This window comes from Petaurus breviceps, unplaced genomic scaffold (assembly GCF_028583685.1).
Source record: "Petaurus breviceps papuanus isolate PSGF00001 unplaced genomic scaffold, PetGlider_PUasm1.0 154, whole genome shotgun sequence".
In the NCBI taxonomy this organism is placed as follows: domain Eukaryota; kingdom Metazoa; phylum Chordata; class Mammalia; order Diprotodontia; family Petauridae; genus Petaurus; species Petaurus breviceps.
The window spans coordinates 14,149,220-14,164,473 of NW_027185715.1; the positions used below are offsets into that span (position 1 = coordinate 14,149,220).

The 15,254-nt window shown below is 40.0% G+C and overlaps 1 long non-coding RNA gene and 1 pseudogene across 2 annotated transcripts in view; one reads left to right on the top strand and one right to left on the bottom strand.

The window, feature by feature from the left end:
- LOC138156411 (uncharacterized) overlaps window positions 1–15,254 on the top strand; it is a 166,365-nt gene that overhangs the window by 17,053 nt on the left and 134,058 nt on the right. The window lies entirely within an intron of this gene.
- LOC138156404 (small ribosomal subunit protein RACK1-like) lies at window positions 11,314–12,452 on the bottom strand (annotated as a pseudogene).

The window sequence follows — 15,254 nt, forward strand, 5'->3', positions numbered from 1 at the left end:
TGTCTATTTATGGTGTCCCAAAAGTCTTGGTGCAGTTTTAAACTTTAGTAACTCACACCTACATGTGTGTTTGTGTACATTTTTATGTACGATTCATCTCACTTATATAACAAGTGTGTTCATATATGTAACATATATGCACACATGTAAAAAAGTTCACAGACCCTAGGTTAATAGCTCTTATGTTAGAGGATAAATCTTTTCTTGTGTTCTGGTACCTACAAGAGATCACTACCTACCCCATGGGGTATTTCTTAGGAAACCACTTAAACTCTAGAGTACTATATAAATGTGAGCTATTAACAATGAGAAATCACTTATATGTGGCACTAAATTGTACAATATGCTTTGCTCACAACTCTGGAAAGCATGTGGTGCAAGTCAAACTTGCTTTATTTTAAGGATGAGGAAAGCGAGTCTCTCAGAAATGAAAAGTCTTCCCCATCAGCTAGTAATAATTATCTTGGGGCGACTAGGTGGCACAGTGAATAGAGCACTGGCCCTGGAGTCGAGGACCTGAGTTCAAATCTGGCCTGAGACACTTAAAACAAAAAAACTACTCATATGATCTTGGGCAAGTCACTTAACACCAACTGCCTTCCAAAAAGCAAAAAAAGAAAATAAAAGAAATATATTAAGGGGTGGCTAGGTGGTGCAATGAATAGAGCACTGGCCCTAGAGTCAGGAGGACCTGAGTTCAAATGCAGCCTCAGACACTTAACACAGAGACTAGCTGTGTGACCTTGGGCAAGTCATTTAATCCCAATTGCCCCTCCCCCCACAAAAAGAATATTCATGCTTTGCTAAGGGTGAATTAAAAAAATAAAAATACTTAAAAAAAGAATTATCTCAAGTGGGATTCAGGTCCAGCATTCTTTCTATAATGCCATGTTTCTTTTGTCCCTGTCACCATTATCGTCATCATCTGATGTTTTCCCATGACTGCTCTCCAGATTTACTCCTCAGAGAACTAGACAGAGAAATATTCCCACATAATTCTGACATCTCAGGAATTCTTTGCTTGCCCTAGCCCAGGAACTCTAGTCTGTAATTTTGTAAGAAAAAAATTAAAGTGTAATTTCCAAATGGCTTATCCACTTTGGTTGACTGGGATTTCATATAAAGATGTCTTAAGTTGGTGCTTTCATTAAAAACAAACAGATAAACAGCAGCAACAAAAGGAAGGGTACTAATTGTACTCTCACTTGCTTCTGCTGCTAGTTAGCAACTTTTGTGTTCCACTCAGAAGTTTTGCAGAAGACAATGCAATTTTATAAACCAAATAAGTCAAATTGTTTCCATTTTAAGCTATATCTTACATACTTGAAAAAAATATCTCATTTAATTGCATGTTATCAAATGTGTATATGATATGAGATAATTCATCCCTAAATCATCTATCTATAAGTACTTGAAATTAGTTTTTAGGTGACTGCTGTTTAAATATTAACAATAATTGCATATCAGTCAAAACCCCTATTGGGAATTCTGAAAGTGCCAGATGGAAAAATTTCTCTTTTAAGCTGTCTTTGAAGCCAGGAAAATATGGATTCAAGTACTGTCTTTAACACATGCTGGCTGTGTGACCCTGGGCAAATCACTTAATCTCTCTATGTATTACTCTACACCAGTCTTGTCAAACTCAAATAGAAACATATCTCTGATGGCTTCATAGTGACTTAGAAAACCACAAATTAACATCATCTATGCTGCATTATGTTTTTATTTAGCCCCAAATTTTCCAATTGTATTTTAATCTGGGTCAGTGCACTAGGGAGTTTTGCCAGCAACTTTGGGATGTGCCAATTTGACCCCTCTGCTCTACATAGCCCTCAAAGTGCCAACCTACAGTAGATTTAGTTTTCTCATCTGAAAACTCCCTATACCAAGGAATATCAATTCCATTGTGGGTTATTTTATAAATGGAAAGCTTGCTGACCTATCACAATACCATAATATTTTCATAGAAATTAGATCTGGCAAAATAGTTTCAGGATTCAGGGCAGAACACTGATTTTGTACCCAGGTAGCTCTAGGATATACACTGTGTGCTGCCTTATACAGCAAATATACAATTTATTTGTATATTTGTACATACAAATATATACAAAATACAAATATACAGCAACATATAAATATACACAATATACACTGTGTACTGTCTTATACCACAAAAGTTGGATGGAGGCAGTGGGGGCTTGGGGGCATCAGGATGAGTTGGGGTGGTCCAGAATGATAAGAACTAAACTTCTGGGAAATAGGTTAAGTTCTGGCAGAGTATTCATTTTTCTGAGCTCCCTAATCTTGGACAGATGCTATTGGTTTTGAACTCTGACCAACAACTCTGCCTCACCCCTGGTTAGAGTCTCTGGAATATCAGGACCCCACAATCTCTGGGCAAAGAGACAAAGTCTGACCTTTGAATGTAATTTCTCCTTTCTTTTCCAGGATTGCCTCATTCTCAGTGAGGATTATCATTCACCTAATTTGGGGATTTTTCCTTATTGGTGGCACGTGCTACTATTTCCTTGGGTAATACATGAAATTATCGTTCCAGCTCAACAGCTGATAGCTTACAGCTGTGATGACAAGATAACATTCCATACAGACATTCCCCTCCAACAAATGCTTCTAGAGACTTCAAAACTATGACAGAAGCTGGCTAAGACATAACTAGCCAGTACATAAGGAACCACCCAAAGTAGCCAATTTACAAAATCACGGATTTTCTGAGTTGGGAAGAACCTCAGAGACAGTTTTATCCAAGTCATATCTGAATAAGATTCCCTTCTATATCCCATCTAAGAAGTGGTCATTCACCATCTGCTGAAACATTGCGAAGGAGAGGGAATCTCTCAAGCCAATCCATTCAGCCCTTAATAGTTCTAATTTAGCCATTTTTAAAGTGTGGTACTGGGTAGTTCAGTGGATAGAGCACTAGGCTTGGAATCAGGAAGACTTGAGTTTAAATCTTCCTCAGACACTCACTGGTAATTGCAAAAACAAACTGGATTTAAGGCTCTTGGTAACCAAGGACTCAGAGCTTTTGGAACCAATCAGAATAAGTCTGATCACTTTTACACGTGATAATTCTTCAAGTACTGAAATAGTACAGCTATTATGTCCTCCTATATCTTATCTTTTCTAGGCTAAATCATCCTTAATTCTATTAACTGAGATGTGAATACTATGTCTTCAATCTTTTCATTACCTTGATTGCACATTTCCAAATGGGCTCTGGTGTTTTAATGCCCATCCCAAAATGTAGCATCCAGAATTGAATATGGTGCCAGACAGGTGCTGTGACGTTGGCAGATTATGATGACATTACTGCTGTCCTCCTTCTGGACCCTTAAGGTAGCCTAGGGTACACTTTTATTGGTGTCCATGTTGTAATGCTGACTCATTTTGTTTTCACGTTCCAATCACCCACTGGTAGCTCAGACCATCTTATTGTACATTATATTTTTGTTGTACATTTTTTGTACATTATATTGTTTTATTATACATTTTTATTGTACATTATATTGTATCATATACTGTTATGCCACCTTATTATACATAATAATACTGATTATTACATGTTACTATACAACCTTGTTATACATTACTCCTTTCCTACACTCTATGGTCTAGCCAAATTGGGCTTCTTCTTCTTATTTTCTCATGGCTCCCCTTCTCCTATTTCTATGCCTTCGTACTAGCTGGCTGTCCTCCATGTTTGGAATGCATTCCTTCCTCATTTCTGCCACATAAAATCCCTTACTTTCTTTGAGATTCAGTTCAAACGCTGTCTTGTAGAGAAAACCTTTCCTGATCTTCTCTATTACAAGTGCCTGCCTTTTCTCCCTGAACATCCTTACACTTATTTTGTATGTATTCCATAGAGAGTTTTTTCTGTATATATTGTCACTCCCCATAGAATATAAATTCCTTGAGAGTAGGGACTGATTGATTTTTGTCTGTATCATTAGTGACCAGCTAAATGGTTGTTGTTCGTTGATTCAGAATGTCATTTTTCAATTCCTGTGTACTATTGTCATATGATAAGAGGGGATTTGGAAGTTTGTTTCTTTGTTTCTTCATATTTAAATGGTGCCTACCTACTAGAAAAGGTTGGGAGACAGTGATCTAGTTCACATCCTTTCATCCTATCCACAAGAATAGCCTGTATGACTCTGTCAAATGCTTTGCTGAAATCTAAGTATACTGTATCTTATGTACCAGCCTAATTCCCTCATCAAAAAAAGAAAATGAGGTCAGTTGTGTGACCTATTCTTAACGAAGCCAGGATGACGCTTATGGATTCTAGCTTCCCTTTCCAAATGTTCACAAGCTTAATACTCTTAATAAGATACTGGAGGATTTTGCTAGGAACATCTACCAGCCTGATGATTTCATTCTTTTCTCCTTCTTTAGAATTCAGCAATATTTGCATCCTGTGGCTACATTCTCCACAAACTTTTGAAGGTCACCTACATGTATCTTTCTATGGGGCCTCCATGGTAAACCTAATAAATGGATTTTCATCTGGTTTCTTTAAACACACACACACAAGTGTGTACACACAAAACAAATAAATTTTTTATAGATACCACTTTTTATAGATACCATTGTAGCCCTTGGGCTATCCATCTCCTTTTCCCCATTTTTGTTATGTGACGGATTCACCTCCTTTATCAGCCTGACATGACTTCATTGATAGAGAGCAGTGTGGTGCACTCTGGGTTGTGCTAATGCCATCTCAGACTGGCTTGTAATAGAACCAATTATTAAATTTTCAGTCTGAACCCTTTACACCTTGGAAACAGACAAATGCTACAAATCCAGGCTTGATTTATTGTTTTGATGAATGTCTAGACTTAAGAAAGCAATGGAGAAAAAGTTAATAATACAAACTAAACTTAAAAGAGTGATGTGCCTAGATTCCTCCCCTTTTTCCTCCTCTCCCCATTGCTAATTGGTAAATGATTCACCACCATGCCCCTCAGTGGAGTGGAAGTGTTCTGGCCTTGGAGTCGCAGGACCTGAGTTTAAATCCCTCACTAGAAATGGGACCTTGGGCAAGAAATTTCATCTTTCTGGCTCTCGGTTTCTTTATCTGTTAAGATGAGGGGGGTGGTCTAGGTGGCCTCTAAGAGCTCTTTCAAGTCATGATTATGATCTTTTGATACTTTAATAGTAGTTCAGTCACCATATCTGTCTGTTATCATTATTTTGAGTTGTACTTCATCTGGGGCTAGTGACCTGGTGACAAGAATTTAATGAAAAGATAGCCAGGTACTTCCTTGTCATCTCCTTACTGATCTTGGATTTCAACTCCCAGGTTCTCTTTGTCTCAACACAAAGATTATTCACCAGGGGAGAGGAAAAAAGCAAAGTAAGTGGAGTTAGTCATGCGCATTTATTAAATGCCACTGTATGCCAAGTGCTGGGGACCCAAAGTCAAGTGAAAACATGACTTCAAAGAGCTCACATTCAAAAGGAAGCACCATGTGAAAAATTGCAAATGAAAGATACATAGGGTGTAAATGGGAAGTGACCTAATAGTGAAGGCTGGAGAAGATTATTGGAAGGAGTCAGAGCATTTTGTCAAAAGTGGAATTTGAACTGAGTTTTGAAGGAAGCCAGGGGAATGAGGAGGGACATTGCGAGCCTGAGTGACTGGAAAGATGGTGGTACCTTGGACAGTGATAGAGAAGCCTTGAAGAGGGGTGGGCTTTCTAAGAAAGAAAGTGAGCTCTATGTTGGATGAGTTGGAGATACTGCAATAGCATCATCCATCCACTTGATCTTTCTCTTATAAGCCTCAATGTAGCTAAAAAACCCTTTTATATTCTCTTTAGCATTCATTACCAACCTCAGCTCCTTCTGGGATTTAGTGCCTTTGATGTTACCTTTAAACAATCGTCTCCTTTCATATTCATATTTTACTTTGTGCCTCAGTTTCTCTCTTCTACAAAAATCTTTCCAAATTTGGAATTGACAAATGAGCAGAGCTATAAGCAACGTGTTTTTTTTCCTGCATCTGGGACAAGTGTTGCAGATGTCCTCAGAATACAATTTTAAAGATAAATTCATTTGGAGGGGTAGAAGCATGAGAGAGGGAAAGAGATTCTCCAGGGTCCTCTTAGGCCAGTGTCAAACTCAAACAGAAAAGGGGCCTCTTAATCCGTTCATAAGGATCCCTGGTGGGTTACATATTGACTTAGTTTTAAAATGCAGTATTATCCATGTTTTGTTTAATTTTTATTTGTTTTGTTAAATATTTACCAATTACACTTTCATCTGGTTTGGACAAGTACTTGGGAGTGCTGTGGACTATGTGGGCCAGTGGGCTATATCTTTTATATCTCTCTTTTTGGCCACTACTCTGGAATTTGCAACTGAAGAGGGTACAGGGTGAAGCTAAGACTGGAATAAAGCTCAATATAAGTTGTATTCTAGTGGGAGAGGGCAAAGAGAAAGGTAAGGGATGCCACACGATAGCTTCCAATGTAAATAACTATTTTTGGTAATTCATTGCTAAATTCAGGTGTTTCTCCCTGCTGGAGTGCAGTGCTAGCAGTCCATTTCAGAACCCTGGAGAAAAGCCGAGGGCACACTATTTTAGTTTATTGCTGTGCTGATGAGTTCCCTATGGATAAACATCAGCTTCTTTATACCATTCTGCCTTTTTTCCTAATCTGATTTAGCTCTCTTCCAATCTTCAGAATTTGACTCTTTGAAAGCTTTTTATCCTTTTGGGGCCCAATTCCTCTGTAGAATCGTAGGCTATAGCTCCTGACTATCTCTTCTCTGAACCATTTAAAAGCATCCTCATCTGGCTTTTCTCTCCTCTACCAAAATCACGTGGTGATCAGTTGTTCCTAAGCTTCATGTCATTTCTACTTTGGTAACCGCTTCTTCTTTGTTGACTGGAATCAGGTCTGGAAACATCATTCCCCTTGCTGCATCCTTCAGCTTTTGAAGGAGGAAATTTTCATTTCCTTTTGACTAAGTACATTGAGAACCTTAAAGAATTATACAAATGGGGGTGGCTAGGTGGTGCGGTGAGTAAGAGCACCGGCCCCGGAGTCAGCATGACCCAGGATCGATTCTGGCCTCAGATACTTAACACACACACACAAAAAAACTGGCCATGTAACCTTAAGAAGCAAGTTACTTAACCCCAATTGCTTTATCAAAAAAAAAAAAGAATTATACAAATGTAAGTTATCAGGAATATTGTGATTAATGCAAGTCATATATTCATATTAACTATTTTATTTTTGATAAGAAGAGGTGGAGACAGACATAGATCCCAGCAGATATTTATATACTCAAAGTTGGCCATCACTATTACATTATGCTTCTGTGCCTTGTTTATTATCCTTCTTCCAAACTCCCTTTGGACCACATATTTGTAATATATTCTTGAAGTGAATTAATTTTTCTCCCTGTTCATCCTGAGAAGGGGCCTGACAATCCTGCTACCAAAACACCAACCTCTGACCAACTGCTACTGATGGGTAGGCAAGCCAAACAGCATCCCAGATCACTGGTCCTGCTTCCTTCCAAGACCCCAAAGCTATCATCCAGAGGAGCAATCCTCATGATGACGGGCCCTACCTTCCCACCTCTACCAGCAGACAAACAATTACCATCAGTGGGGCAGCTAGTAGTAAGCAGAAAGGTATCCTGAGGGAGAGGTAAGAAAAGGCATGTACCAGGCAGATCAAGCTGCTGATACTATCTCTACTGCCATTTCCCCTCAGACTCCAGTAGAAATAGCCTGGCACCTTGAGTCCAAGTGGTCTTAGAATAGTAGCACCACCCCTCCCCTCAAGTCACCAGCCCTGCTTCCTACTGTCTCCCTCTAGCCATCATTCAGGGAAGCAGCCCTTGTGAAGGTCTAATCTGGCAACTGTCTTTGTAGCATACCCCACCCCCTCAACACCCATAGCTGCTAAAAAAGAAAGCTCTTGATGCAAAGTCCTTGCCACTGCCAAATGGCTATGGTTTTATCAACAGAAAGGCCACAAAAGATGCATTACAATCTGCTTTGCCACTGCACTCCAAGGACCCCTGAGCCTTCTGACTTGCAGCTGGAGCCTCCTGGATATATTTCCCCCATTAGCATGAGCACTTGAGAACGGTGACTGTCTTGCTTTTCTATCTGTAGCATCAGTTCTTTCTCATTCATTCATTCCTCACTGTAATTAGTGCTTTACATTATGCTTCCCTTCTTAGGTTGCTGGATTTCTCTGTATGAGAATAGCTTATCAATATGCAATGCTCTTCTCCCAACCCCTTTAATCCATTCTTTTCTTTTTTGGAAAAACAATAATTTCCATAATTCCATTCCAGGCATGAGTGCCATCCTACTAACGTTCAATAATACCTATAAGGTCAAAATCGCCTCCTTGCATTAAGATTTCTAGTTCTTCCCATTAATTGCCCGTGTATTATACATTTAACATACACCCGAAGCCTTGGGTTTTTATTCTCTCCCATGTGTTACTGACCTTTTCCTTCAGCTATCCTTCTTCCCCTGTTGTAATTTGCTAATCTCTATGGCTTCTGGAGCCGTCGTTCGATACTGCTTCCCTTCCCAAACCCATTTCCATTTTCAGTTTAAATTCTTCTTGATCATATTCACAAGACTACTGGGATAATATTTTTATTGGCCATCAGTGGGTTCACTGGCTAAGAGCCCGTTGCTCTATTTTAAGCTGTGGTTCAGTAATCTAAATCCTATTTAGAATGAATTAGTCTATGTAGATGTGGTTACCAGCCTGTCTTCACTTATCTGGTTATGTGTGCCTGTTAAAACCAATCTTTGCCTAAGGCTGGGATGTTGTGCTAGGTCCCTTAGAATGCACTCAGTCCAAGTTCTTGGGGGGAGAGTTGCATGATAGAGGGGAACTGGGACAGCATAGCAGTATCATACCTAATTCATCCTTACCACCCGAACTCTGGACTACTTCTCATTACAGGAAAGGGTGTCAGTGAACCTCCTTCTCTATCCTTCCATTTACTGTCTATCCCATCAACTCATCTTTTTCTTACCCACAAGTTTAAATTTCCAGATGTCTAGATACAAGTCCTAGCTCTGGTGCACTTAGGGGTTATCTACATACTTTGTGAATTTGGTACTGGTTCAGATAGAGTGAGTATCTCAAAGAAGTCATTTTATTCTAGTGTTAGCTAAGATAATTGAAGAGCTCCCTCTCCTTTTTGGGAAGACTAAGATCCTGTGAAGAAATTCAGCGAGGACCTTAGCCTAAATATAATTTGCTTTCCCCTCATCTCCTTCCTATAATTACTAGGGATTTGTTGACCAGTGTAGCACCACTCAACCGTCATGTGGAACTGAAGGAAAATACTAATAATAGATGACATTTATGCTGCACTTTAAGGTTTGCACAGGCACATCATCTCATTTGCCCATCAGTAAAACTCTTTGAGGTTGTAGGTGCTTTTATTATCCCAGCTTTATAGATAAAGAAGATGACCCTCAGAGAGGTTAAGTGATTTTTTCAAAATTGGACAGCTGGTAAATATCATGGTCAAGTTCCAGATCTAGGTCTTTCTGTCCAGGCTTCTATTCACAATGCCCTGGTGCTCTTGGGACATAGAGGCATTCTTAACCAAGTCTTATGCTGCTTCCAGCCATGGATCCCAATCAAATCCTATCCCAGAGCTTAATTGAGCTCCCTATCAAGTATAAGAGCTGTCGTGGTGTATTTAAGGCTGCTGAGGTTGAAAACTTGCCACCACATCCAGTTTATATAATCAACTCAGTTCTTGGAGACCCAATCTTGGCCAGGTAAATGCACTCATGGCCACATGGTGGCCCTGAAAAAGTCTTGGAGAAGAACCAAACAATCAAAAACATTTACTAAGTACCTACTATGTGCCAGACAGGCACTGTGTTAAGTATCAGAAGAAAAGTTTCATCTCATTCACTTTCTGGAACCACAATTCTATCTATCAACGGTCACCTCAGACACAGTTACCCTTGACTTCTGGCAGTTGCAACTAAAACAAAAAAACAGCTGTTGTCTGCTGGTATGTATGTGCCTCTATCTATCTATCTATCTATCTATCTATCTATCTATCTATCTATCTATCTATCTATCTATCTATCTCTATCAATCTCTCTATGTATCTTTTTCTCATTTTTCTCTCCTCTCTCCTCCTAATCTTCTTTTTCTCCTTTTCCTCCTCCTCCTCCTCCTCTCTCTCTCTCTCTTTCCCCTTATCTAAAATGTATTGGCCTAGACATTCACATATGACAAGGACCAGTACTTTGCTGCAGCTTCCATGGCCATCTATTCTCTTTTAAGTTCCACCCTCTATGTTGCGTTTAGTAGGCAAGAAGGGAGCAGACCTTTGGTGAAATAGTCCTTCCCTATTGCTAAATTACTATAGACTAATTCCACCCTAAATCACTGTAGCACCCAGATGACAAGTACTCAGTAGGTGCCAAATAATAACAATGTATCATGGCAAACCCCTGGAATACATAACCCTTAGAGCTGAGATCCCTCAAAGCCTGGTGTTAATGAATATATAATCAGAATTCAGAAAAGTCAACAATGGTCACAGTCATTGGTGACTGTGGGAGCACCATTGGTGGGATTATTATAGAAGGTAGGTCCCCACTGCCTTCACCCAATACCTTGAACATGGAAGGTATTCCATTTGTGGAATAAATAAATGATTAACCAAACTACAAGAAAACTGGCATCGCCAGCTTTCCATTTGTCTTGATTAGGCGTACTTTATTTTCTAATCACTTCTAAACTCCACACACAGTTTAATTTACTTACTCCCCACCTCCAGGTCCCAGGATCCTCATGAGTCTTATCCTTCTACACATGGGTCCAGAGTTCTCACACACCCTCCCTCCTCTTTTATGGCTTCAATACTATTCCTTTCCTCTCCTTTTTACGACGGTGTTTTATGTTTTGTTGTCTCTTGCTCTAGCGACTCAGCCTTACTTTTTATGTATTTTAAATGTTCACTTCCCTTCTCTCATTGACAGTGAGATATCATCTGTATGTGGTTCAACTGAATTCTGGCTCCATATCACAAACCCCTTTTCATTTTTATGTTTCCTTTCATTTCTCTTCAAGTTGGCATGTGTCATCTTAGAAGAGGGTTGTCTACAGACCACACATGCAGGAAGGGACTGAGTTGGAAGTCATGATTAGTTCCTCCTGTCGCTTTAATTTCTTCTCTCCCAGAGACAACATTTAACAACTTACTAGCCATGTGACAGAAATTAAGCTCTTTATTTCAAAATCTGAGTTATAGTTGACCCCTTTACTGAGTGCCAATGGTCACCTGCCATACCTGTACCAAGTTGTCTGTGTATCTAGCAAAAAGAGTCTGGCCATGAGCAGACCAGGCTAAGGAAGCACACTGGGGAGGTTCAGCCTTGCTGCTGGTGCTGATCATTTCTTGCTTAAACTCATCCACATTGATTTTGCCCTGTAGGTCCCAGATCTTGATGCTGGGCCCAGTGGCAGCACAAAGCCAGTAGCGATTGGGGCTGAAGCAGAGGGCATTAATTATGTCACCACCATCCAGAGTATAGAGGTGCTTACCCTCATTGAGGTCCCACAGCATGGCCTGACCATCCTTGCCTCCAGAGGCACAAAGAGAGCCATCAGGAGAAACTGTAACTGTGTTTAGGGAGCCTGTGTGGCCAATGTGGTTTGTCTTCAATTGGCAGTTGGCCAAGTTCCAGACCTTGATCAGCTTGTCCTAGCCACAGGAGACAATGATAGGGTTGCTATTATTGGGTGAAAAATGGACACAGGACACCCACTCTGAGTAGCTCTCATCCTGCACAGTGTATTTACACACACCCAGGGTGTTCCACAGCTTGATAGTCTTATCCTGGGAACCAGAGACAGTTGTCAGACGGTTGTCCGAAGAGGCTACACTCAGCACATCCTTGATGTGACCAGCAAAGTGCCTGGTGGTAGTGCCAGTTGTAAGATCCCACAGTCTTAGTGTGCCATCCCAGAGCCTGAGAGTGCAAACTGCCTGTCAGAGGAAACGACCACATCACTAACAAAATGTGAGTGACCCCTGAGGGCCCACTGGGGAATCCCATAGTTTGTTTCATCTCTGGTAAGCTTCCACATGATAATGGGCTTGTCTTGGGAGGCTGACAGGATCATGTTGGGGAACTGGGGAGTCATGGAGATCCGGGTTACCCAGCCATTGTGGCCTTTAAGGGTATCCTGAAGAGTCATCTGTTCAGTCATGATGACGAGACTTCACTGGATCGCTCCAGGAAGAAGGATGGATCCAGATTGCATGGAGAGAGACCAGCAGGCACTCCTTCACATCAACTGCCCAGCAACAGAAGAGCACCCTCATCTCCTTTTAAAAATACCATTGTTAACATTTTTTTTTTCCATTTTACTGTCCTGGTAATTTAATCTTTTCCCCATTCCCTCGAAAGATCTTAGAACACAGTAATGAAACCATCACACACAGGAGTACTTCCCCTCTTTAACCCATTTAATTAAGCTCTTCACTTCTTGTGCTTTGATGACTGCCGTTAAATTATTTGTTTCTTCTTCCTTTGATTGATGCCTGGCATTAGTCCACATCCTTCCCCTCTCTTGGGTCCATGAAGAACTCTTCCGTTAGCCACAGATTCTTACCTGGTACCTCCTTAATCTTTACTTTTCTTATTCTCGTGCACTTTAGGGTATATGTAGGTAGTGCTTTTATTTTTTCTGTAACTGGTTATTGAGAATGATCCCCAGCAGGCAACGAAAGGCACTGAAAACTACGTGTAAATTCTAGGAATTGTAGTAGAGGTCAGACAGGATCATTTTTCCCTATTCTGGGAGATTCTGTAGTTTTTGCATGGACACTCATACTTGGGAAGATACAATAAGGACCCATTTCTTTCTTTCAGTGATGATTGAGTTAGCCACTAGGAGCTCCATAAAAATGAAAGCCGTCTCTACCAGGCACAGACAACAGGAAAGCTTTAGGCTGCACACAAGTAAAGGTGTATTTGGTAGCTTTCTCCTGGAAGAAGACTCATAGAAGAAATGTCATTGACTGATAACTCTTCTTTGACTTCTCACTATACTTTGAAGAATATATATTAATCCAAATCTTATTTGTTTTTAATTGTATATTCACTCATTTAATTCATACTTTAAAAAGACCTAGCTTATGTTTAATAAAACTACTTTCATATTTTCTTTTTGATTTCTTTGTTTTTAGTTGTGAACATCTGGACTGCAAGAGATAAAGATAGTGCCTGGAACAGATATAGAGAAAGCCAGCCAGACATCCAGTTCTGCCTAAAATGTTAGGGTTTATTTCCAAACTGAGGGCTCTATGTGAACAAGAGAGGATCTGGATGATTTTTTATTTATAAATTTTGATAAATTTCTACAAAGACAGACTTTCACTGCATTTTTTTTTGGTGGCCTGAAAGCCAGGTAGCCAAGGTGGTCTGGTGAAGACCTTCCTCCCTTTCCTACCCTGCAATTTTTTTCCTTAAGCAGATTCAGTATAGATGGAAGGCAGTTACTGAGGAGTAGCTCCACCCAGTAGGAAAATAAAAAGATAACAGCATGGCTTGGCAGGACTGGCCAAATCCCAAAGGTGGTAGTACTTCCAGGGCTGTTCAGCCAACCTTGCCAGACTCTACCACCTACATATTAATACTGATCTCTTATCATATTGATCCAATCTGAACTCTCATTTGCTTTACCCCCCCCACACACACCTTTTTTTCTCCTTTTCTTATTTGTTATACATTTAAAGAAATCAAACATGAACATTTCAATATACAAAAAAGAACAGAAAGGATTCTATATGACACTCTGAACTTCTATTATGTAGCTTAAATATTTACATACATACACATATACATACTTGTATCTATATCTATATAAAATGGCTAACCTTTACGGAACATTTACTAAGTGTCAGTCACTGTGCTAAGCACTTTACAATTCTGGTGTCATTTGATCCTCATTATAACCCTCTGAGTTCGATTTTATCCCCACTTAACAGATGAGAAACCTGAGTGAAACAGAGGTTAAGTGTCTTGCCCAGAATTATTCAACTACCAAGTATCTGAGGCCAAATTTGAATTCAGGTTTTCTTGACTCCCAGGCCTGGTGTTCTATCCACTACCCATGTATATGTGTGTGTGTAAAATTTAACACTTGGGGTGGCTAGATGGTGCAGTGAATAGAGCACCAGCCCTGGACTCAGGAGGACCTGAGATCAAATTCAGCCTCAGACATTTAACACTTACTATCCATGTGACATTAGGCAAGTCACTTAAATCCCATTGCCCTGCCTTCCCCCCTGCAAAAAGAAAAAAAATAATAAAAATTAACACATTATTAACAAAACTGCTTTGTTTGATCGGGTGCCCTTCTGAACTTCTATCTGCTTTCTTTTGTGTATTTTTAATGTTTCATTGATACTCTTTTCTTTCTTTTCTTCTTTTTAAAAAGTCACTACTTTCAGCTACCAAATCTTCTCCCTACAACTATACCCCCAACCAAAACAGAAGCTTTCCTTTGTAACTAACACATTAGTAAAGGGGGGGGGATGACCTACGTATTGTCCATTTCTGAAAATGTATGTCTTGTTCTCCTCCTCCAATTCATCACCTCGCTATCAGCTATTGGGAAATGAGCTTATTATTAGTGTTCTGAAGTCCTGAATGGTCTTTGCCTTGATCTAGTCTGTTTGCCCAAAACTACTTTTCCTCCTTCATGACACTTCACCAAACGCTTATTAAGTGTAAATAACTCTGCTTGTTCCCAGGTCATATGTACACACTGTGCTTTACCCACGTTTGTATGATTTAAGGTCATTTTTAAAGGCTTCCTTTGTACTCTCTCTTTTTCTTGCTGTTTAGAGTATTCCCCTCCTGTCTCTTTCATTTGCCTAAGACCAGACAATTTTACTCATCCTATATCATTGCTGCTTTTCCATTTGAGGTCCCTTTTTATAGCTTATCACTTATTCTAATTCTGCTTGAACTTTCCCTAAGGTTTTATTATCCTCTCTTGCCATAGGAAGAAACTGAGGCAAGGCAATTTTGGAATGAAGGTGCATTCCCTATTGTAGGTATGGAAAATCCACGGTGCATTACAGGATCTGAGAATGCTTCCTGACTGGGAAAGGAAAAGGAAGAAATACGCATGTCCCAAGGTTGCAGGGGGGGGGGGGGGGGGGGGAGGCGTGTGTGAGTGAGAGTG